The 26778-nt window shown below is 38.3% G+C and overlaps 1 protein-coding gene across 8 annotated transcripts in view; it reads left to right on the plus strand.

Moving 5' to 3' along the window:
• The window catches only part of LOC101686872 (G-protein coupled receptor-associated sorting protein 2), a 140251-nt gene that overhangs the window by 62102 nt on the left and 51371 nt on the right, over positions 1-26778 (plus strand). The gene's annotated exons all lie outside the window — the stretch shown is intronic.

Consider the following 26778-nt stretch of genomic DNA (forward strand, 5'->3'; position numbering starts at 1 on the left):
AAACTAAAGGAGCAACCTACTGAATGAGAGAAGATATTGGCAAATAGCATATCCATTAAAAAGTTAGTCTCCAAAATATATAAATAATTTATACAACTTAACACCCAAAAAACAAATAATCCAATTTAAAAAGGGGCAGAAAACATAAACAGAACTTTCTGCAAAGAGGACATCCAGATGGCCAACAGACACATGAAAAAGTGCTCAACATCACTCATCGTCAGAGAAATGCAAATCAAACTACAATGACATATCACCTCACACCAGTTAGAATCGCTAAAATTAAAAACACAAGAAACAACAGATGTTGGTGAGGTTGTGGAGAAAAAGGAGCACTCTTGTGATGTTATGGGGAATGCACAGTGGTACGGACACTGTGGAAAACAGTATGGAGGTTTTCCAAAAAGTTAAAAATAGAACCTCCCTCTGATCCAATATTTGCACTATTGGGTGCAAAATATAGAAACACTAATTCAAAGTGATACATGCACCCCTATTTTAATTTTATTCAAAGATTTTATTTACTTATATGAGAAAGAGGGAGCAGGGGGAGGAGCAGAGGGAGAGGGACAAGCAGATTCCTCACTGAGTGCAGTGCCAGATGTGGGGCTCAATCTCAGGCCCTTCAGAACATGACCTGAGCCAAAACCAAGAATCAGATGCTTAACCAACTGAGCCACCCAGGCACCCCCTCACATGCTCCTATGTTTATACCTGCATTATTTTGCATTATTTACAATAGCCAAAGTATGGAAGTTGCTCAAGTTTTCATCAATATATGAAGTATAATGAAGATGTGACATATATATGTGTGTGTGTGTATATATATATATATATATATATATATGCAATGGAATATTATTCAACCATTAAAAAAGTATTACCATTTGCAACAACATGACGTAACTAGAGAGTAAAATTCTAAGCAAAATACGTCAGTCAAAGTAGAACACATCAATGAAGCTAGAAGCTGGTTTTTTTTAAAGAAGCAATAAGATCAATAAACCATTGGCCAAACTAATCCAAAAGAAAAGAGAGAGGACCCAAATTAATAAAATTATGAATGAAAAGGGAGAGATCATGACTAACACCAAGGAAATAGAAACAATCATTAGAAAATATTATTACCAGTTATATGCCAATAAGTTAAGCAACATAGACAAAATGGATGCATTCCTGGAAACCTATAAACTCTCAAAACTGAATCAGGAAGAAATTGACAACCTGAATAGACTAATATCTAGTAACAAGATTGAAGTATTGATCAAAAACTTCCCAAAAAACAAGAGCCCAGGACCTGACGGATTCCCTGGGAAAATTCTACCAAACTCTTAAAGAAGAAATAATACCTATTCTCCTGAGGTTGTTTCAAAAAATTGACGCAGAAGGAAACTTCCATACTCTTTTTATGAAGCCAGCATTATAATGATCCCCAAACCAGGCAAAGATCCCACCAAAAAGGAGAATTTCAGACCAATATCTCTGATGAAATGGATGCTAAGATTATCAACAAATCCTAGCTAATAGAATCCAGCAGTACATTAAAATGACTCTCCACCATGCCCAGGTGGGATTTATACATGGGATGCCAGTGTGGTTCAACATTTGCAAATCAAACAATGTGATAGAACAAATCAATGAGATAAAGAGAGAAGAACCACATGGTCCTCTCAATTGATGAAGAAAAAGCATTTGACAAAATCCAGCATCCTTTCCTGATTAAAATCTTCAAAGTACAGGGATAGAGGGAAAATTCCTCAACTTCATAAAATCTATCTATGAAAAACCCACATTGAATATCATCCTCAGTGGGGAAAAGCTGACAGCCTTCCCTTTCAGATCAGGAACACGACAAGGATGCCCAATCTCACCACTCTTGTTCAACATAGTATTAGAAGTCCTAGCAACAGCAATCAGACAACAAAGAGAAATAAATGGTATCCAAATTGGCAATGAAGAAGTCAAACTCTCTCTCTTCACAGATGACATGATACTTTATATGGGAAACCCAAAAGACTCCACCCCCAAACTACTAGAACTCATGCAGCAATTCAGTAATGTTTCAGGGTATAAAATCAATGTACAGAAATTAGTTGCTTTATTATACACTAACAATGAAAATACAGAAAGGGACATTAGAGAATCAATTCCGTTTACTATAGCACCAAGAACCATAAGATACCTGGGAATACACCTAACCAAAGAGGTAAAGGATCTGTACTTGAGGAACTACAGAACACTCATAAAAAAATTGAAGAAAACACAAAAAGATGAAAGACCATTTGGTGCTCTTGGATTGGAAGAATAAACATTGCTAAAATGTCTATACTGCCTAGAGAAATCTAAACATTCAATGCCATTCTGATCAAAATTCCACCAGCATTTTTCGAAGAGCTGAATCAAACAATCCTCAAATTTGTATGGAATCAGAAGAGACCCTGAATTGCTAAGGAAATGTTGAAAAAGAAAAGCAAAACCTGATCTCAAGCTTTATGACAAAGCTTATCACTAAGACAGGTACCTGGCATAAAAACAGACACATAGACCAGTGGAACAGAATATAAAGCCCAGATATGGACCCTCAGCTCTATGGTCAACGAATCTTTGACAAATCAGGAAAAAATACACAGTGGAAAAAAGACAGTTTCTTTAATAAATGGTGCTGGGAAAATTAGACAGCTATGTGTAGAAGAATGAAACTTGACCATTCTCTTACACCATACACAAAGATAAACTCAAAATGGATAAAAGACCTCAATGTGAGGCAGGAATCCATCAGAATCCTAGAGGAGAACATAGGCAGTAACTACTTCGACACCAGCCATGGCAACTTCTTTCAAGATATGTCTCCAAAGGCAAAGGGAACAAAAGCTAAAATGAACTTTTGGGACTTCATCAAGATCAAAAACTTCTGCACAGCAAAGGAAACAGTCAAAAAAACAAAGAGGCAACGCATGGAATGGGAGAAGATATTCACAAACGACAGTACAGACAAAGGGCTGATATCCGAGATCTGTAAAGAACTCCTCAAACTCAACACACACACACACAAAACACATAATCATGTCAAAAAATGGGCAGAAGACATGAACAGACACTTCTCCAAAGAAGACATACAAATGGCTAACAGACACATGAAAAAATACTCAGCATCACTAGCCATCAGTGAGATTCAAATTAAAACCACATTGAGTTACCACCTTACACCAGTTAGAATGGCTAAAATTAACAAGACAGTAAACAACATGTGTTGGAGAGGATGTGAAGGGGAACCCTTCTTACACTGTTGTTGGGAATGCAAGTCAGTGCAGCCACTTTGGAAAACAGTGTGGAGATTCCTTAAGAAATTAAAAATAGAGCTATCCTATGACCCTGCAATTGCACTACTGGGCATTTACCCCAAAGGTACAGATGTAGTGAAAAGAAGGGCCTTCTGTACACCAATGTTCATAGCAGCAGTGGCCACAGTCGCCAAACTGTGGAAAGAACCAAGATGCCCTTCAACAGATGAATGGATAAAGAAGATATGGTTCATATATACAATGGAGTATTATGCCTCCATCAGAAAGGATGAATACCCAACTTTTGTATCAACATGGACAGAACTGGAAGAGATTATGCTGAGTGAAATAAGTCAAGCAGAGAGAATCGATTATCATATGGTTTCGCTTATTTGTGGAGCTAAGGAATAACAGGGAGGACATGGGGAGATGGAGTATAGAAGTGAGTTGGGGGAAATAGGAAGGGGAGATGAACCATGAGAGACTGTGGACTCTGAGAAACAAACCGAGGGTTTTGAAGAGAAGGGGATGGGAAGTTAGGTGAGCCTGGTGGTGGGTATTATGGAGGGCATGTATTGCATGGAGCACTGGATGTGGTGCATAAACAATGAATTCTCGAACAGTGAAAAGAAATTTAACCAAAAAAATTAAAATTAAAATAAATCATTCAGTCAGAACAGACAAATACCATATGATTCCATCCATGTGTGGAATTTAAGAAGCAAAACAAATGTGCAAAAGAAGAGACAAACTAATCATATGCTATTTGTCAAGAAGGAGACTCTGAACTATGAAGAACAAACTGAGTGCAGGTGGGTGGTGGAGATGTTGAAATAGGTGATGGGGGTTAAATAGTACACTTATGGTGATGACAGTGAATAATGTATAGAATTATTGAATCACTGTATTATATACCTGAAACTAATGTAGCACTGTATGTTAGCTACACAGGAATTAAAATTAAAAACTTAATTTGAAAAATAGCAACGTTGAAGAGGAGAGGCAAGATGGAGGATGAATAGGAGACCCTATTTCAACCAGTTCCCTGAATTTAGTTAGATATCTACCAGAGCACTCTGTATGCCCATGAAATCAGCCTGAGATGTAAGATTATACACTTCTGGATCTCAATTGGGGCAGAGGATCATCAGTGGAGAGGGTACACCTTGCCTAGATCATGGTTGATATTTTCAGCTTTACATCCCCTCAATTACCTCTCACCAGAATAACCAGGAGGTGGAACCCCCAACAGAGGAAAAGTTCAGAGACTGTGACCTCTGCGACAGAACTAATGGATATGGACATGAGCCAGATGTTGGAAATAGAATTCAGGGAAACAGTTATGCAGACAATGGCTAGGTTGGAGAAAACCATTAATGGTAACATAATTAATGGCAGAAGTGAGTGCTGATCTGGCAGAATTTAACAATGCTACCAATGAGATCCAATCTAATATAGATACTCTAACAGCTAGGATAAGTGAGGCAAAAGAACAAATTAGTGATCTAGAAGGCAAACTGACAGAAAAGAGGGATCAGGAGGAGGCCTGGAACAAACAGCTTCGAATCCATGAGAACACAATTAGAGAAAGTAATGATGCCATGAAATGTTCCAGTGTCAGAAATTATTGGGACCCCTGAGAAGGTGGAGAGAGAGAGGACTAGAAGATATAGTTGAGCAAATCCTAGCTGAGAATTTTCCTAACCTGGCAAATGGGACAAGTGTTCATGTCCTAGAGGCAGAGAGGACACCCCCCAGGTTAAATGAGGGTAAAGAGACCTACCACTCTGTGATTGTGAGACTCATGAACTGTAAAACGAGAGAAAATATCTTAAGGGCAACTACGGGGAAGAGATTCCTTACCTACAGAGGGAGGAACATCAGAATAATATCAGACCTGTCCACAGAAACCTAAGGAAGCCAGACAGGGCTGGCAAGACATATTCAGGGCACTAAATGAGAAGAACATGCAACCAATAATATTTTATCTGGTAAGGCTCTCATTTACAATGTATGGAGAGATAAAGAGCTTCCCATACTGGCAAAGACTAAAAGAATATATGACTACCAAGCCATCCCTACAAGAAATATTACGAGGGGTTTTGGGGGGGAGAAAGACACCAAGAGTGGTATAGAACAGAAATTTACAGAGACTATCAATAGAAACAAGGACTTCACAGGAAACATGATGACAATAAAAACTCATCTTTCAATAATCACTGTCAACATAAATGGCCCAAATGCCCCCCATAAAATGGCAAAGGGTCACAGATTACATAAAAAGATAGGACACATTCATATGCTGTCTATGAGAGACTCATTTTGTACCTAAAGATACATCCAAACTGAAAGTGAAAGGATGGAGAAACATCTTTCATGCCAATGGGCCTCAAAAAGAAAGTCTCATATCAGACAAATTAGATTTTTTTTAATTAAATTAATTTATTTATTTTCAGAAAAACAGTATTCATTATTTTTTCACCACACCCAGTTCTCCATGCAATCTGTGCCCTCTATAACACCCACCACCTGGTACCCCAACCTCCCACCCCCCTGCCACTTCAAACCCCTCAGTTGTTTTTCAGAGTCCATAGTCTCATTATTCACCTCCCTTTCCAATTTCCCCCAACTCCCTTCTCCTCTCTAAGACCCCTTCTCCTCCATGATAGTTGTTATGCTCCACAAATAAGTGAAACCGTATGATAATTGACTCTCTCTGCTTGACTTATTTCACTCAGCATAATCTCTTCCAGTCCAGTCCATATTGCTACAAAAGTTGGGTATTCATCCTTTCTGATGGAGGCATAATACTCCATAGTGTATATGGACCACATCTTCCTTATCCATTCGTCTGATGAAAGGCATCTTGGTTCTTTCCATAGTTTGGCGGCCGTGGCCATTGCTGCTATAAACATTAGATTTCAAGCTAAAGACTGTAGTCAGAGATACAGAAGGACATTATATCATTCTTAAAGGGTGTATCCAACAAGAAGATCTAACCATTGTCAATATCTAGGCCCCCAACATGGGAGCAGCCAATTACACAATCCAAAAGTTAATCAAAATAAAGAGACATATTGATAAGAATACATTAATTGTAGGGGATCTTAACACACCACACCCAGCAACAGACAGATGTCTAAGTAGAAAATCAACAACAAAATAAGAACTTTGAATGAAACACGGGACCAGATGGACTTCATAGATATATACAGAACATTCCACCCTAATTCGAGAAGAATACTCATTCTTCTCAAACTCGCATAGAGCTTTCTCCAGAATAGACCACATAGAGGGCCACAAATCAGGTCTCAACTGATACCCAAGGACTGAGAATTTTCCCTGCATATTCTCAGATGACAATGCTTTGAAACTGTAACTCAATCACAAGAAAAAGTTTGGAAAAATTTCAAACACTTGGAAGCCAAAGACCATCCTGCTGAAGAATGTTTGGGTCAACCAGAAAATCAAAGAAGAACTTATACAATTCATGGAAACCAATGAGAACAAAGACACATCGATCCAAAACCTATGGGATATGGCAAAGACGTTCATAAGGGGGAAATACATAGCTATCCAAGTCTCACTTTAAGAAAATAGAAAAATACTGAATAAACAAACTCTCTTTGCACCTTAAAGAACTGGAGAATCAACAACAAATTGAGCCTACCTCATGCATGAGAAGGGAAATAATTATAATTAGAGCAGAGGTCAATGAGTTAGAAACCAGAGATAAAATAAAATACATCAATGAAACTAGAAGCTGGTTCTTTGAATTAATAAGATCGATAAACCACTGGCCAGACTAATCCAAAAAAAAAAAAAAAAAAAGAGGAAGAACCCAAATTAATAAAATCATGTATGGAAAGGGAGAGATCGTAACTAACACCAAGGAAATAGAAATAATCATCAGAAATTATTACAAACAGTTATATGCCAATAAGTTAAGCAACCTAAAAAATGGATACATTCCTGGAAACTATGAATTTCTAAGACAGGAAAAAATTAACAACCTCAATAGATCAATAACTAGTAATGAGATTGAAGCAGTGATCAAAAAACCTAAAAAACAAGAGTCCAGGACCTGATGTATTCCCTGGGGAATCCTACCAAACATTCAAAGAAGAAATAATACCTCTTCTCCTGAAGCTGTTTCAAGAAATAGAAACATAAGGAAAACGTTCAGACTCTTTCTATGGAAGCAGCATTACCTTGATCCCCAAACCAGGCAAAGACCTCACTAAAAAGAATTTCAGACCAATATCACTGATGAATATGGATCCTAAGATTCTCAACAAGATCGTACCTAATAAGATCCAACAGTACATTAAAAAGATTATTGGGGTACCTGGGTGGCTCAGTGGGTTAAAGCCTCTGCCTTTGCCTCAGGTTATGATCCCAGGGTCCTGGGATCGAGCCCCACATTGGGCTCTCTGCTCAGCAGGAAACCTGCTTCCCTTCCTCTCTCTCTGCCTGCCTTTCTGCCTACTTGTGATCTCTCTCTGTCAAATAAATAAATAAAATAAAATGACCTAAAAAAAAAAAAAGAAAGAAAGAAAAAGATTATTCACTGGGGTGCCTAGTGGCTCAGTGCGTTAAAGCCTCTGCCTTTGGCTCAGGTCATGATCCCAGGGTCCTGAGATTGAGCCCCCATCCGGCTCTCTGCTCAGCATAAAGCCTGCTTCCTCCTCTCTCTCTCTCTCTCTCTGCCTGCCTCTTGCCTACTTGTGATCTCTGTCCGTCAAATAAATAAATAAAATGTTTAAAAAATAAAAGATTATCCACCATGACCAGGTGGGATTTATCCATGGGATGCAAGTGTTGCTTGCCATTCTCAAATCAATGTGATAGAACAAATTAATAAGAGAAGAGAGAAGAACCACATGGTCCTCTAAATTGATGCAGAAAAAGCATTTGAAAAAATACAGCATCCTTTCCTGATTTAAACTCTTCAGAGTACAGGGATAGAGGAAACATTCCTCAACTTAATAAACTCCATCTATGAAAAACCCACAGTGAATGTCATTTTCAATGGGGAGAAGCTGTGAGCTTTTCCATTGAGATCAGGAACATGACTAGGATGCCCATTGTCACCACTAGTTTTCAACATAGTACTAAAAGTTCTAGCAACAGCAATCAGACAACAAAAGGAAATACATGTATCCAAGGTGGCAAAAAAGAGCTCAAGCTCTTTCTCTTCACAGATGACATGATACTTTATGTGAAAAACCCCAAATACTTTACCCTCAAATTACTAGAACTCAAACAGCAATTCAGTAATGTAGCAGGATACAAAATCAATGCATATAAATCAGGTGCTTTCTTATACACTAACAATGATACTGTAGAAAGTGAAATTAGAGAATTGATTCCATTTATAATAGTACCCAAAACCTTAAGATGCCTTGGAATAAACCTAACCAAAGAGGTAAATGGTCTATACTTGAGGAACTACAGAACACTCAGTAAAGAAATTGAAAAGGACAAAAAAAGATGGGAAAAAAATTCCATGCTCATGGACCAGAAGAATAAACATGGTTAAAATGTTTATGCTGCCCACAGCAATATATGCTTTTAACACCATCCCAATCAAAATACCATTGGCATTTTTCAAAGTGCTAGAACAAACAATCCTAAAATTTGTACCAGAAAAGACCCTAAATTTCTAAGAAAATGTTGAAAAAGCAGAGGGCATCACATTGCCTGATTTCAAGCTTTATTACAAAGCTGTGATCATTAAGACAGCATGGTACTCTAATTTCCTTTTCTGTATTTTCATTGTTAGTGTATAAGAAAGCCACTGATTTCTGTACATTGAATTTGTATCCTGCCTCGTTGCTGAATTGCTGTATGAGTTCTAGTAGTTTAGGGGTGGAGTCTTTTGGGTTTTCCATATAAAGAATCATGTCATCTGCGAAGAGAGAGAGTTTGACTTCTTCATTGCCAATTTGGATTCCATTTACTATAGCACCAAGAACCATAAGATACCTGGGAATAAACCTAACCAAAGAAGTAAAGGAGCTGTACTCGAGGAACTACAGAACACTCATGAAAGAAATTGAATAAGACACAAAAAGATGGAAGACCATTCCATGCTCTTGGATCGGAAGAATAAACATTGTTAAAATGTCTACAACTGCCTAGAGCAATCTATACTTTTAATGCCATTCTGATCAAAATTCCACCGATGTTTTTCAAAGAGCTGGAGCAAATAACCCTAAAATTTGTATGGAATCAGAAGAGACCCCGAATTGCTAAGGAAATGTTGAAAAACAAAAATAAAACTGGGGGCATCACGTTACCTGATTTCAAGCTTTACTACAAAGCTGTGATCCCCAAGACAGCATGGTACTGGCATAAAAACAGACACATAGACCAGTGGAGCAGAGTAGAGAGCCCAGATATGGACCCTCAACTCTATGGTCAAATAATCTTCGACAAAACAGGAAAAAATATACAGTGGAAAAAAGACAGTCTCTTCAATAAATGGTGCTGGGGAAACTGGACAGCTATATGTAGAAGAATGAAACTCGCCCATTCTCTTGCACCGTACACAAAGATAAACTCAAAATGAATAAAAGACCTCAACGTGAGACAGGAATCCATCAGAATCCTAGAGGAGAACATAGGCAGTAACTACTTCAACACCAGCCACAGCAACTTCTTTCAATATATGTCTCCAAAGGCAAAGGAAACAAAAGCAAAGATGAACTTTTGGGACTTCATCAAAATCAAAAGCTTCTGCACAGCAAAGGAAACAGTCAAGAAAACAAAGAGGCAACCCACGGAATGGGAGAAGATATTTGCAAATGAGAAAAGGTTGATATCCAGCATCTATAAAGAACTCCTCAAACTCAACACACACAAAACAGACAATCATATTTAAAAAAATGGGCAGAAGATAGGAACAGACACTTCTCCAATGAAAAATGGAGAATACAAATGGCTATCAGACACATGAAAAAGTGTTCATCATCACTAGCCATCAGGGAAATTCAAATTAAAACCACATTGAGAGGGGCGCCTGGGTGGCTCAGTGGGTTAAGCCTCTGCCTTCGGCTCAGGTCATGATCTCAGGGTCCTGGGATCGAGCCCCGCATCGGGCTGTCTGCTCAGCAGGGAGCCTGCTTCCCCCTCTCTCTCTGCCTACCTCTCTGCCTACTTGTGATCTCTCTCTCTCTCTCTCTCTCTCTGTCAAATAAATAAATAAAATCTTAAAAAAAAAAACACATTGAGATATCACCTTACACCAGTTAGAATGGCCAAAATTAACAAGACAGGAAACAACATGTGTTGGAGGGGATGTGGAGAAAGGGGAACCCTCTTACACTGTTGGTGGGAATGCAAGTTGGTGCAGCCTCTTTGGAGAACAGTGTGGAGATTCCTCAAGAAATTAAAAATAGAACTTCCCTATGACCCTGCAATTGCACTACTGGGTATTTACCCAAAAGATACAGATGTGGTGAAAAGAAGGGCCATCTGTACCCCAATGTTTATAGCAGCAATGGCCACGGTTGCCAAACTGTGTAAAGAACCAAGATGCCCTTCAACGGACGAATGGATAAGGAAGATATGGTCCCTATACACTATGGAGTATTATGCCTCTATCAGAAAGGATGAATACCCAACTTTTGTAGCAACATGGACGGGAGTGGAGGAGATTATGCTGAGTGAAATAAGTCAAGCAGAGAGAGTCAGTTATCATATGGTTTCACTTATTTGTGGAGCATTAAAAAATAGCATGGTGGACATTGGGAGTTAGGAGAAGGGAGTTGGGGGAAATTGGAAGGGGAGGTGAACCATGAGAGACTGTGGACTCTGAATAACAATCTGAGGAGTTTTAAGTGGTGGGGGGGCGGTTGGGGGAACCATGTGGTGGGTATTAAAGAGGGTATGGATTGCATGGAGCACTGGGTGTGGTACAAAAGCAATGAATACTGTTATGCTGAAAATAAATAAAAAATAAATTAAAAAAGAAAGACAGCATGGTATTGGCACAAAAACAGACACCGACTAATGGAAAAGAGTAGAGAGCCCAGATATGGACCCTCAATTCAGTGGTTAAATAATCTTTGACAAAGCAGGAAAAAATATCCAGTGGAAAAAGGACAGTCTCTTCAATAAATGATGCTGGGAAACTTGGAATGCTACCTACAGAAGAATGAAACTCTGTTGTTCTTTAACACCATACACAAAGTTAAACTCAAAATGGATGAAAGACCTCAATTTGAGACAGTGTCCATCAAAATCCTAGAGGAGAACTTAGGCAGTAACCTCTTCGATATCAGCCACAGCAACTTCTTTCAAGAAACGTCTTGGAAGACAAAGGAAACAAAAGTGAAAATCTACTTTCAGGACTTCATCAAGATAAAAGGCCTTTGCACAGTAAAGGAAACAGTCAACATAGAAATGAGAGAATATATTTGCAAATGACACTAAAAACGGCTGATATCCAAGATCTATACAGAACTCCTCAAACTCAACACCAAAAATATAGGTAATCAAGTAAAAAAAAAAAAAAAGGCAAAAGTCAGGGACCAACACTTCTCCAAAGAAGACACGCAAATGGCTAGCAGACACATGAAAAAAATGTTCATCATTAGCCATCAGGGAATTTCAAATTAAAACCACATTGAGATACAACCTTACACCAGTTAGAATGGCTAAAATTAACAAGACAATAAACAAGTGTTGGAGAGGATGTGAAGAAAGAGGAACCCTCTTACACTGTTGGTGAGAATGCAAATTGGTGTAACCACTTAGGAAAACAGTGTGAAGATTCATTAAGAAATTAAAAATAGAGCTACCATATGACCCTTCAATTGCACTACTGGGTATTTACCCCAAAGATACAGATGTAGTGAAAAGAAGAGCCACACACACCCATATGTTCATAGCAGCCATGTCCACAATTGCCAAACTGTGGATGAAGCCAAGATGTCTTTCAACAGATGAATGGATAAAGAATTGTGGTCCATATATACAGTGGAATATCTTCAGCCACAGAAATGATGAATACCCAACTTTTTTTTTTTTTTTATCAACATGGATGGGACTGGAGGAGATGATACTGAGTGAAGTAAGTCAAGCAGAGAAAGTCAGTTATCATATGGTTTTGCTTTCTTGTGGAACATAAGGAATAACATGGAGGACATTAGAAGAAGGAAGGGAAAAGTGAATGTGGGATATTAGGGGCGGGGAAACAAACCATGAGAAAATGTCGACTCTGAGAAACAAACTGAGGTTTTTAGAGAGGAGGTTGGTGGGGGGATGGGTGAGCCAGGTGGTGGGTATTAAGGAGGGCATGTATTGCATGGTACACTGGGTGTTATACATAAACAATGAATCTTGGAACACTACTTCAGAAACTAATGTTGTACTGTATGGTGACTAACATAATAAGAAAAATTGCAAAGTAGGGGCACTTGGGTGGCTCAGTTGGTTAAGCATCTGCCTTCAGCTTAGGTCATGATTCTCAGGTCCTGGGATTAAACCCCACATTGGGCTCCCTGCTCAGTGGGGAGTCTGCTTCTCCCTCTCTCTGGCCCCTCCCCACTTGTACACTGGCATTCTGTCTCTCTCTCAAATGAGTAAATAACATTTAAAAAAGAAGCAAAGTGGCATAATGAAAACATTTAGAAAGTAGGAAATACTCTTTGCTTTATGCCATTTCAGCTTGCAAAAGTTTTCATAGGAACTCCCTACTTTCACACAGCAGGAGAAGCCTGTACATATATAGCACCCCTATTTTGTTGTTGTTTCCCATTTGCTTGGAATGTCTTTTCCATCCACATCAATGTATGTATGTTCTCGAAGCTAAAGTGAGTTGTTCATAGGTGTCATATCACTGCATCTTATTTTTTTAATCCACTCATCATCTCTATGTGTTTTGGTTGGAGAATTTGATCCATTTATGTTTAAAATAGTATGGCTAAAGACTGACTTTTGCCATTTTGTTAATTGTTTTTCTACCTTGTTGTAGTCCATGTTGTCTTACATATGTTTGACTTTTAATCAAATGAGAGTTGAAAGTGTTTTACACACCACCATCACATTAGAGAATCTGACTTTGACTCTTTATTTATCTTCAACAATGAGTTTTACTCATTCATATATTTTTACATTATTTTTAATTTATTTTTATTTTGTTAAATTTTGGGGGTGTAAGCTAGATGCCTAACAAGAGGCTTGAATTCACAACCCTGAGATCAAGATTTGCATGCTCTACCAAGTGAGCCTGCCTGGCACCCCTCTTTTTACATTATTAATTGGTGTCCTGTCTTTTCAGCTTGACAAATGCCCTTTAGCATTTCCTGCAAGGCTGGGCTAGTGATGACAAACTCCCTTATATTTTGTTTGTTTGGGAAAGTCTTAACTCTCTTTCATAACTGAAGGACAGATTTGCTGGATATAGTATCTTTTTTGAATTTTTTTTCCTCCAGTATTTTTTTTAAAGATTTTATTTATTTATTTGACAGACAGAGATCACAAGTAGGCAGAGAGGCAGGCAGAGAGAGAGGGGGAGGCAGGCTCCCTGCTGAGCAGAGAGCCCGATGCGGGGCTCTATCCCACGACCCTGGGATCATGACCTGAGCCAAAGGCAGAGGCTTTAACCCACTGAGCCACCAAGGCACCCCTCCTCCAGTATTTTGAATATCACTTCCTATTCTCTCTTGGCCTGCAAGGTTTTTGTGGCAAAATCCAGATAGCTTTAAAAATCATGATTCTTTTATCCTTATGTTGGTGTCTGTGTAATTGAAGAAGTTGTCTCCTCTTCTCACCTTAAAAGATTCAATTTAGCCAGGGAAGATGTTTTTCACCCACCTGTTTTGGGTTTCTGGCTATATCATGTATAGTTTTCATGAGCAGACAGGGCTCACTATCAGGGTCTCTAGTTGGACAGGTTAATTTCCCATGAAATTAGTTTTCATAACTAATTTCTGAAGTTTGTGGAATGGTGGCCAGTGGCTGTGCTTCATCGTCAGTTGAGCCTGCTCACTGGGCTCCATGTTCACACAGGGATGCTGTTAGGGATACCTGGTTTGGCATGTCTGGTAGCTAGGTTCCATGGCCAGGTAGGCCCAGAGCCTCAGCTTTGGGTTCCACAATTAGAGCAGGTTTCAGGTTGTTCTCTACAATCAGGAAGAGCTGCACACTTTGCCTTGTAGTTTGCTAGAGCAATTGGTAGATTCCCCAATAGGGCAGGCTGCTGGCTATGCTCTGCTGTTGGGTTAGGTAGGTCCCCAGGATCCCTAGTCTGGTGTAGCCACCAGCTATATTCTGTAGTTGAATGAGATTGTAGGATATGCTCTGAGGTTGGGTAAGGTTTCTTTGTACTCTCCCTAGTCAGGTGGGGCCACAGTCTATACTTTGTGATTGGGAAAAATTGGTGGTTAGGCTCCTTATCTGGGTGAGGCAGCAGGCTGTGTCCACCAGTAGGTCGGGCTGGACTTCATGGCTGAGCAGGATTGCTACCTTGACATCATGGATGGGTGAAGCTGCAAGCTGCTTCACAGTTAGGTGGAGGTGCTAGTTGCATTACCTGCTGAGGTACTGCTATAAGTTGTATTGAGGTTCCCTCATCACGATGGGGAGGCAAAGACTATTCTATGCAGTTGAGCAGAGTTATTTACTTGGCTTCTTCCCCAAGAAGACCCAAAGGTTGTGGTCCACAGTTCCCCAGGACCTCTGGCCAGACTTCCTGATTGGGCAGAGCTGGAGGCTCCACCTAACAATTTAGCAGGGAAGTAGCTTTTGTTTTTGGCTTGGGTGAGGCCAAAGACTGTGTTCCATGGTTTATGACATCATAGTTTGGGTTCTTTTGTCAAGGGGGGCCTGATGCTATGCTCTGCTATTTATTTGTTTACTTTGTATGTATTTTATTTGCAATTAGACAAGGATATTGGCTTGGCTTCCTGAATGTTTGGAGTAATGGACTGTGCCCTGAGGTTGCCTGGAATTGCTGTTTGGGCTCCCAGCTCATGAAAGGCTGGAGGCTATGCTTCAAGTTTGGGCAGGGCTGCTGACTTACTACCCTGCCTGAGTTTGCCATAGAATGGCTCCACAGTTGCTTGTGATCTTTAGCCAGGCTCCGTGGTTGAGCAGGGCTGGAGGCTGTGATCAGCAATTGGACAGGTTTGCTCACTTGCCACTCTCTCCAGGCAAAGTCATAAGATAGACTCCATGGGAAAGCCTGTTGACTGAAGACCCAAACTAGGTAGAACTGCTGACTGAGCTCCCTGTCCACTTGGGTCCACTGGCTTGGTTCTGTAGATGGCTGGACTCTATGCATGGGAGCCACTGCCAATAGGAAAACACTCTGCCATGATCCACATACTGGTTGCTGTGGGCCTCCTTCCTTTTCCTCTTTAGCATATTTCCTGTGGTTTAGCCTCATTGGTTTCCTCAGTGATCCACATGAAGTAAGACTGAATTGAAACTCCCAGAAATCATCCAAGAATGCTTGGAAGCTGAATGTCCACCTTGAGCTCTCCTTTTCCCACTGGAATAACCATACATACAGGGGAACCCTCTCAGGATACTCTGCTGGCTTGGAGGAGAGACAGTGTAGTGAAAGTGAGACTGCTCCTCTAACCCTTTCAATGTGCTTTTCCCCAGTTTTTATGATCCATGAGAATACTTCAGCCTCACCCCTAGATTCTGGAATATCCAGAAGTGTCTTGTCTCTGGATAGTTGCTAGTTAGCCTTTCTGTGGGAGTCTGAATCTTCGGTCTACCTGTTACTCTATCTTGCTGGCAATGATGTGGAGCAACAGGAACTCCCATTCATTATTAGGGGAGATGCAAAATGGTACAGGCACTTTGAAAGGCAGTTTAGCAGTTTCTTACAAATTAAACAACATACTCTTACCATAAGATCTAGCAATAATACTAATTAGTATCTACCCAAAGGAGGTGAAACGTGTGTCCACACAAAAACCTGCCCAAGATTATTTATACAGCTTCATTCATAAGTGCCAAAACTTGAAAGCAACCAAGAGGTACTTCAGCAGGTGAGTGGATAAACTGATAAATTTAGACAATGGGAATTATTAGCACTAAAAAGAAATCTATTAAGAGGTGAAAAGAGGGGTACCTGGGTGGCTGCGTGGGTTAAAGCCTCTGCCTTCAGCTCAGGTCATGATCCCAGGGTCCTGGGATGAAGCCCCGAGTCAGGCTCTCTGCTCAGCAGGGAACCTGCTTCCGCTGCTTTCTCTGCCTGTCTCTCTGCCTACTTGTGATCTCTGTCTGTCAACTAAATAAATGAAATCTTAAAAAAGAGAGAGAGATGAAGACATTAAGGGAACTTAAGGGCATGTTATGAAGTGAAAGAAACCAATCTGAAAAATCTACATAAATGATTCCAACGATATGACATTCTAGAAATGGCAAACCTATGGAGACAATAAAAAGATCAGTGGGATAAGGGGGAGGCAGGGATTAGGGGCATGGAGTTTTGTCAGTGTTCTTAACTGTGCCCATTCCTAATATAGGTAGGCAGTGGAATCTCATAGTTCTTTTAAATTACCTGGGATAAGGGGGAGAAAGGGATTAATAGGCAGAACACAGAGGCATTTTAGGGCAGTAAAACTACTTTATGATACTGTAACAATGGATATATGTCAATAAATGTTTATTATCCAAACCCAAAAAATATACAAGACCAAGAGTGAACTTTAATGTAAACTATGGACTTTGGGTGATAATGATGTCAGTGTAGGTTGATCAGTTATAACATGTGATCATCTCTGATAGGGAATGTTGATAATAGGATAGTCTATGCATGTGTGGGTGCAGGGGGGAATATAGGAAATCTCTGCACCTTCTGAGCATTTTTGCTGTGAACCTAGAACTGCTATAAAAATGCAGTCTGTTTTTTAAAAATTACATATTATGGGCATAGTAAAGGGTCTCCTACATATAACAACAAAAGGAAGAAATATAAAATGGATTAATTAAAATATTTTGCTCCATAAAAAAGTGTCCATCAATGTACATCGAGCTGTTAATACATCTAATGTAGTATATAAAAGGTCTTATAAATCAGTGAACACTACTACCTCCAAAAATTTTATAAAGGATTTTAAAAGCCATATCACTCATTCAAAAATATAATGGCCAGTAAATATGTGAAATTGTGAGATATCAATACTCACCATTCACTGGTCCAATTGAAAAGACATTTTGAAATTATAATACCTGCTACTTATCAGCCTTATAAGGAGGCTTTTTAGGGAATACATTTTCCCAATTGCCCACCCTTCCCATCAAATTTTAATACCTGAGATATATTGAGGTCATATGGTAATTCTGTGTTTGACTTACTAAGGAATGTCCAGACTGGTATCCACAGTAACTGTAACATTTTACACTCACAGCAGAAATGCATGGAAGTTCCAGTTTCTCCACATTCTCACCAATACTCATTAAATTCCATTTTTTGAAATTATTAGTATAGGCATTCAAATTTGTATGAAATGATGCCTCATTGTGGCTTTCATTTGCATTTCCCTAATGACTACATGCTTGTAGGACATTTTTATATTTATTTGAAGAAATGTTTAGTTAAACATTTTGCCCATTTTTAAAATTTCTTTTATTGTTCTTATAAACATATAATGTATTATTAGTCCCAGGGGTACAGGTCTGTGAGTCACCAGGTTTACACACTCCACAGCCTCAGCATAGCACATACCCTCCCCAATGTCCATAACCCCACCGCGCACTCCCGACCCCCCTCCTCCCAGCAACCCTCAGTTTGTTTTGTGACTTTAAGAGTCTCTTAAGGTTTGTCTCCCTCCTTTTTTTTTATTTATTTTCAGCATAACAGTATCATTATTTTTTCACCACACCCCGTGCTCCATGCAATCCATGCCCTCTAAAATACCCACCACCTGGTACCCCAACCTCCCACCCCCCCACCACTTCAAACCCCTCAGATTGTTTTTCAGAGTCCATAGTCTCTCATGATTCACCTCCCCTTCCAATTTACCCCAATCCCCTTCTCTTTAACTCCCCATGTCCTCCATGCTTTTTGTTATGCTCCACAAATAAGTGAAACCGTATGATAATTGACTCTCTCTGCTTGACTTATTTCACTCAGCATAATCTCCTCCAGTCCCATCCATGTTGCTACAAAAGTTGGGTATTCGTCCTTTCTGATGGAGGCATAATACTCCATAGTGTATAGGGACCACATCTTCCTTATCCATTCGTCCATTGAAGGGCATCTTGGTTCTTTCCACAGTTTGGCGACCGTGGCCATTGCTGCTATAAACATTGGGGTACAAATGACCCTTCATTTCATTACATCTGTATCTTTGGGGTAAATACCCAAGAGTGCAATGGCAAGGTCATAGGGAAGATCTATTTTTAATTTCTTGTAAATATCTTTGCCTCCAATATGGGAGCAGCCAATTACATAAGAAAACTGTTAATCAAGATAAAGGGTCATATTGATATGAATATACTAATCGTTGGAGATCTTAACACGCCTCTCTCAGAAATAGACAGATCATTGAAGCAGAAAATCAATAAAGAAACAAGAGCATTGAATGACACATTGGACCAGATGGACCTCATAATAGATACAGAACATTCCACCCTAAAACAACAGAATACTCATTCTTCTCAAGTGCACATGGAACTTTCTCCAGAATAGACCACATACTGGGTCACAAATCAGGACTCAACTGATACCAAAAGACTGAGATTATTCCCTGCACATTCTCAGATCACAATGCTTTGAAACTGGAGCTCAATCACAAGGAAAAGTTCCCAAGGAACCCAAACACCTGGAAGCTAAAGACCACCTTGCTTAAGAATGCTTGGATCAACCAGGAGATCAAGGAAGAACTGAAACAATTCATGGAAACCAATGACAATGAAGACACTTCAATCCAAAACCTCGGGGATACAGCAAAGGCGGTCCTAAGGCGAAATACATAGCCATCCAAGCCTCCCTCAAAAAAATTGAAAAATCCAGAACACAGCAGCTGTCTCTACACCTTAAAGAACTGGAGAATCAACAACAAATCAAACCAACTCCACACATAAGGAGGGAAATAATCAAGAATAGAGCTGAGATCAATGAGGTAGAAACCAGAGATACAGTAGAATGTATCAATGAAACTAGAAGCTGGTTTTTTGAAAGAATCAATAAGATCGATAAACAATTGGTGACACTAATCCAAAAGAAAAGAGAGAAAACTCAAATACATAAAATTATGAATGAAAAGGGAGAGATCACAGCTAACACCAAGGAAGTAGAAACAATCATCAGAAGTTATTATCAACAGTTATATGCCAATATGCTAAGCAACCTAGATGAAATGGATGCATTCCTGGGAAACTATAAACTCCCAAAGTTGAATCAGGAAGAAATTGACAACTTGAATAGACCGATATCTAGTAATGAGATTGAAGCAGTGATCAAAAACCTCCCAAAAAACAAGAGCCCAGGACCTGATGGATTCCCCGGAGAATTCTACCAAACTTTCAAAGAAGAAATAACACCTATTCTCCTGAAGCTGTTTCAAAAAATTGAAGCAGAAGGAAAACTTCCTGACTCTTTCTATGAAGGCAGCATTACCCTGATCCCCAAACCAGGCAAACACCCTACTAAAAAGGAGAAGTTCAGACCAATATTACTGAAGAATTTGGATGCTAAGATTCTCAACAAGATCCTAGCAAACAGGATCCAACAGCACATTAAAAAGATTATCCACCATGACCAGGTGGGATTCATCCCTGGGCTACAAGGATGGTTCAACATTCAAAAATCAATCAATGTGATAGAACAAATTAATAAGAGAAGAGAGAAGAACCACATGGTCCTCTCAATTGATGCAGAAAAAGCATTTGACAAAATCCAGCATCCGTTCCTGATTAAAACGCTTCAAAGTATACTGATAGAGGGAACATTCCTGAATTTCATCAAATCTATCTATGAAAGACTCACAGCAAATATCATCCTCAATGGGAAAAAGCTTCCGTCCTTCCCTTTGAGATCAGGAACACGACAAGGATGCCCACTCTCACCACTCTTGTTCAACATAGTATTAGAAGTCCTAGCAACAGCAATCAGAAAACAAAGGGAAATAAAAGGTATCCAAATTGGTAATGAAGAAGTCAAACTCTCTCTCTTCGCAGGTAACATGATTCTTTATATGGAAAACACGGAAGACTCCACCCCCAAATTACTAGAACTCATACAGCAATTCAGCAACGGAGCAGGATACAAAGTCAATGTACAGAAATCAGTGGCTTTCTTATACACTAACAATGGAAATACAGAAAGGCAAATTAGAGAATCCATTCCATTTACTATAGCACCAAGAACCATAAGATACCTGGGAATAAACCTAACCAAAGAGGTAAATGATCTGTACTCAAGGAACTACACCAACACTCATGAACGAAATTGAAGAAGACAGAAAAAGATTGAAGACCATTCCATGCTCTTGGATCGGAAGAATAAACATTGTTAAAATGTCTATATTGCCTAGAGCTATCTATACTTTTAATGCTATTCCAATCAAAATTCCACCAGTATTCTTCAAAGAGCTGGAGCAAATAATCCTAAAATTTGTATGGAATCAAAAGAGACCCCGAATCTCTAAGGAAATGTTGAAAAACAAAAATAAAACTGGGGGCATCTCATTACCTGATTTCAAGCTTTACTACAAAGCTGTGATCCCCAAGACAGCATGGTAGTGGCATAAAAACAGACACATAGGCAAGTGAAACAGAGTAGAGAGCCCAGATATGGACCCTCAACCCTATGGTCAAATAATCTTCGACAAAACAGGAAAAAATATACAGTGGAAAAAAGACAGTCTCTTCAATAAATGGTGCTGGGAAAACTGGACAGCTATATGTAGAAGAATGAAACTCGACCATTCTCTTACACCGTACACAAAGATAAACTCGAAATGGATAAAAGACCTCAACGTGAGAGAGGAATCCATCAGAATCCTAGAGGAGAACATAGACAGTAATCTCTTCGATATCAGCCACAGCAACTTCTTTCAAGTTATGTCTCCAAAGGCAAAGGAAACAAAATCGAAGATGAACTTTTGGGACTTCATCAAAATCAAAAGCTTCTTCACAGCAAAGGAAACAGTCAAGAAAACAAAGAGGCAACCCACGGAATGGGAGAATACATTTGCATATGACAGTACAGACAAAAGGTTGATATCCAGGATCTATAATGAACTCCTCAAAGTCAACACACACAAAACAGACAATCATATCAAAAAATGGGCAGAAGATATGGAAAGACACTTTTCTAATAAAGACATACAAATGGCTATCAGACACATGAAAAAATGTTCATCATCACTAGCCATCAGGGAGATTCAAATTAAAACTACATTGAGATATCACCTTACACCAGTTAGAATGGCCAAAATTAGCAAGACAGGAAACAACATGTGTTGGAGAGGATGTGGAGAAAGGGGAACCCTCTTACACTGTTGGTGGAAATGCAAGTTGGTTTGTCTCCCTCCTGATCCCATCTTGTTTCATTTATTCTTTTCCTTCCCCCAAGCCCCCCACGTTGCATCTCCACTTCCTCCTATCAGGGAGATCATATGATAGTTGTCTTTCTCTGATTGACTTATTTTGCTAAGCACAATTCCATTTTGCCCATTTTTAACTGGGTTAGTTAATTTGCTTTTGAGCTGTAGACTTTACTTATTCTGGATACTGGACATTTATCAAATATACTTGATAAATATATATTTATATATTTATCAAATATATATTTATCAAATTATTTATTAAATTATTTATTTATCAAATTATCATATTAATATATTATCATTATATTATATATAATATAATATATTATGTTATATTTAATTATTATTATATATTTATCAAATTATTTATTAAATTAAATATATATTTATCAAATATCTTGCAAATATTTTCTCCCAACTATGAGTTGTATTGTTTTCTTGATAATGTCTTTGGATGCACTAAGGTTTTTAATTTTGATTAATTCCAATTTATTTGTTTTTCTTTTGAAGCTTCTGCTTTTCATATTATAGCTAAGAAACCATTGACAAACCCAAGGTCATGAAGATTTATCCTTATGATTTCTTCCAATAGTTTTAATCATTTTACTTCTCATATTTGTGTCACGGATCCATTTATTTAAGTTTTAATTTATTTGATAGAGACAGGGCATGAATGGGAGGGCAGAAGGAGAGAGAACCTGAGACTCCATGCTGAGCACAGAGCCCACATGGGGCTTGATCCTACAACCCTAAGATCTTGACCTGAGCTGAAACCAAGAGTCAGATGTGCAATCAACTGTGCCACCCAGGTGCCCCACAGATCCATTTTGAATTACTTTTTTGCATCATATGATGTAAGCATTCAAATTCATCATTTTCCATATTCAGTTGTTCTAGCATAACTTTTTGAATAGACTGTTCTTACCCCATTGAATGGTCTTGGCACTGTTCATAAAAATGAAGTGGCCGTAGATGTGTAGGTTTACTTCTGGATACTCAGTTATATTCCACTGATCTATATGTCTATTCTGATGCTAGTTCCACACTGTTTTAATTCTGTAGTTTTGTTGTAGGTTTTGAAATTGGGAAGTGTAGGGCTTCCTACTTTGTTCTTTTTCAGGATTGTTTTAGCTGTCTGGGGACAATTGACATTGCATGAGATTTTGAGGCTCAGCTTTTCCATATCTTTTAAAAAAGGCCATTGGGGGGCACCTGGGTGGCTCAGTGGGTTAAGCCTCTGCCTTCAGCTCAGGTCATGATCTCAGGGTCCTGGGATGGAGCCCCGCATCAGGCTCTCTACTCCGCAGCGAGCCTGCTTTCCTCTCTCTCCCTCTGCCTGCTTGTGATCTCTGTCTGTCAAATAAATAAATTTTTAAAAAGCCATTGGTATTTTCTTAGAGATAGCATTGAATCTGTAGATGATTAGGGGAGTATTGCCAATTTAACATTATTAAGTCTTCTAATCATAAACATGGGAAGGTTTGCATTTGTTTAGGTCTCCTTTATCTTTTTTCTACACGCTTTTGTTTTATAATTTCTTCTTTTTATTCTTTTGTTAACTTTTATTTATTTATTTATTTATTTAATTTTTTCAGTGTTCCAAAATTCAAGTTTTCTGAATACAAATCTTGCCTCTCCTTCTTTAAATTAATTTCTAAAGGTTTTATTGTTTTAGTTCCTATTATGAATGAAAATACTATCTCAATTTCTTTTCCAAATTCTTCTTTGTAGGTGTGTAGAAGCATGACTATTTTTTTATGTTAATCATATGCCCTCTAACTTAGGTGATTTGGTTTATTGCCTCTAGTAGCTTTCTTGTCGGTACTTTGGACATTTTTATGTGTAGAATCATTCATCAGCAAATGGAGATATTTTGCTCTTCCTTTCCAATTTGTAGGCCTTTTATTCCTATTTCTTGCTTAATTGCTCTGGATAGACATTCCAATACAATATTGAATTTAAGTGATGAAAGTGGACTTCTTTTTTTTTTTTTTTTTTGATCTTAGGGGTAAGCCATCAGTTTTTTATCCTTAAGTATGATGTTAGCTGTTGGTTGTTCATAAATGCCCTTATCATGTGAGGAAGTTCTCTTCAATTCCTAGTTTGTTGAATATATTTATCATGATACTGTATTGGGGTTTTGTCAAATTTTTTTTGTATTAATTCATAAGATCATATTATATTTTACCTTCATTCTGTTAATGTGATTCATTGCATTGGTTGATTTTATTTTTAAGGTGTAATTTACATATAAAAAGTTATACATATTGAATATCCATAACTTGACAAGTTTGGAGATGTTTATACAGCTATGAAACCATCACCACTATCTATGCCATAAATATGACCATCAAGTACAAAAATTTCTTTCAGTTATTATTATTATTAGTGATAAAAATATTTAATGTAATATCTACCCTCTTAGCAAAATTTTAAGTATATAATATTGTATTGTTCACTATAGGAATTATGCTCTTCACTAGATCGCTAGAGTTTATTTATCTTGTATAACTGAAACTTTGTACCCTGTGACTGTTACCTCCCCATTTCCCCTTCCCCTTAGCCTCTGGAAGCCACCATTCCACTCAATGAATGCTTCTGTGAGTTTGACTGTTTAAGATTCCTCATAGCAGTGGCATCATGTAGTGTTTATCCTTTTGTATCTGACTAATTTTACTTAGTTCCAGGTTCATCCTGTTGCAAACAGCAGGATTTCTTTATTTTAAGGCCAAATAATATTATAATATTTGTATATTCATTTTCTTTATACATTCATTCACTAGTGGACATCCAGTCTGCTTCCCTGACTGGGCTACTGTGAATAAAACTGCAGTGATAATAATGGCAGTGCAGGTATTTCTTTGAGATCCTGATTTCAATTCCTTTGGACATGTACCAAGAAGTGGGATTATTGGGTCATGTAGCAGATCTATTTTTTATTTTTTGAGGAACCTCCACACTTTTGCCTACTGGCTGCACCAATTTACATTCCCATCAACAGTTTCCAATGACTCCCTTTTCTCCACATCCTTGCCAATGTTTATCTTTTGTTTTGTTTTTAATAATAGCCATCCTAGCAGGTGTGAGGTGATATCTCTTTGAAATTTTGATTTGCATTTCCCCTATGATTAGTGATGTAGAGCACCTTTCATGTACCTATTAGTCATTTCTATGTCTCCTTGGAGAAATGTCTATTCAAGCCCTTAGCCCAATTTTTAACTGGATTGTTTGTGTGGTTTTTTTTTTAATTACTGATTCAATATCCTTGCTAGTATTTGGTCTGTTCAAATTTTCTATTTCTTCCTCGTTCATGTTTGGTAGGTTATACAATTCTAAGAATTTACCCATTTCTTCTACACTGTCTAACTTATTGGCTCTATATTTTTTTTAAGATTTTATTTATTTATTTATTTATTTATTTGACAGACAGTGCAAATAGGCAGAGAGGCAGGCAGAGAGAGAGGAGGAGGAGGAGGAGGATGAAGTAGGCTCTCTGCTGAGCAGAGAGTCCGATGTGGGGCTCGATCCCAGGACCCTGGGATCATGACCTGAGCTGAAGGTAGAGGTCTTAACCCACTGAGCCACCCAGGTGCCCTATAGTTGTTTTTTTTTTTTATATAACATTCCCTTATAATTGTTTTTATGTCTATGGTGTTGGTTGTTTTGACTTTTTAATTTGAGTCCTTTCTCTCTCCTTCTCTGTCTCTCTTTTGGTGAGTTAGACTAAAGGTTTATCAATTTTTTTTATCTTTTCATCAACTCCTGGTTTAATTGATATTATCTATTGTTGGCTTTATTTGTTTGTTTAGTTTCTATATCATTTGTTTCAGCTGTGATCTTTATTATTTCCTTCCTTCTGCTGGTTTTGGGTTTTGTTAATGGTTTTCTGGAGAGTGTTCTACATGCACCTGAAAAGAATATGTATTCTGCTGTTTTAAGTGGAATGTTCTGAATATATCTCTAAAACCAATTTGGTCTATTGTGTCATGCAAATCTACTGTTTCCTTGTTGATTTTCTGTTTGCATGATCTTTCCATTGATGGACTTGTGGTGTTAAAGTCTTCTATTATTTTTCTTATTCATCAGTTCCTTTATCTTTGTTATTAACTGTTTCATATATGTAGGTGCTCCTGTACTGGGTGCATAAATATTTATGATTGTTATATTTTCTTTCTGCATTGTCACATTTATTGTTTTATACTGTCCTTTTCATCCCTTGTTACAGTTTATGTTAAAGTCTGTATTGTCCAATATAAGCATTGCTTCTCTGGCTCTACTGGACATCCTTTTGCATGATAAATGTTTTTCATCCCCTCACTTTCAATCTGCAGATGTTGTTAGGTCTGAAATGAGTCTCTTATAGGCAGCATATAAATGCATCTTGGTTTTTGTTGTTTTTGTTTTTTTTTTTAACTTTTTCTTTAAATTCAATTTAATTAACATATACTGTATTATTAGTTTCAGAGGTAGAATTTAGTAATTTCATCAGTCACATACAAAACCCAGTGCTCATTGCTTCAAGTGTCCTCCTTAATGCCCATCACCCAATTGCCCCATCCCCTATCCACCTGACCTTCAGCAACGCTCAGTATTTTTCCTAGAGTTAAGATTCTCCTATGATTGGTCTCCTTCTATGGTTTCATCTTATTTTCTTTTTCCTTCCTTTCCCCTGTGTTCATCTGTGTTGTTTCTTAAATTCCACACGAGTGAAATCATATGGTTTTTGTCCTTCTATGACTTATTTATTTCACCTAGCATATACCCTCCAGTTCCATCCATGTTGATGCAAATTCATCCTTTCTGATGGCTTTGTAATATTATATTATATATATGAATCACATCTTCTTTACCATTCATCCATTGAAGGACATCTTGGCTCCTTCAACAGTTTGGCTGTTATAGACAATGCTGCTATGAACATTGGGATGTATGTGCCCTCTCTTTTCACTAAATCTGTATCTTTGGGTTGAATA

The sequence above is a fragment of the Mustela putorius genome, unplaced genomic scaffold (assembly GCF_011764305.1).
Source record: "Mustela putorius furo isolate JIRA1106 unplaced genomic scaffold, ASM1176430v1.1 tig00000842_pilon_pilon_pilon, whole genome shotgun sequence".
Lineage (NCBI taxonomy): Eukaryota > Metazoa > Chordata > Mammalia > Carnivora > Mustelidae > Mustela > Mustela putorius.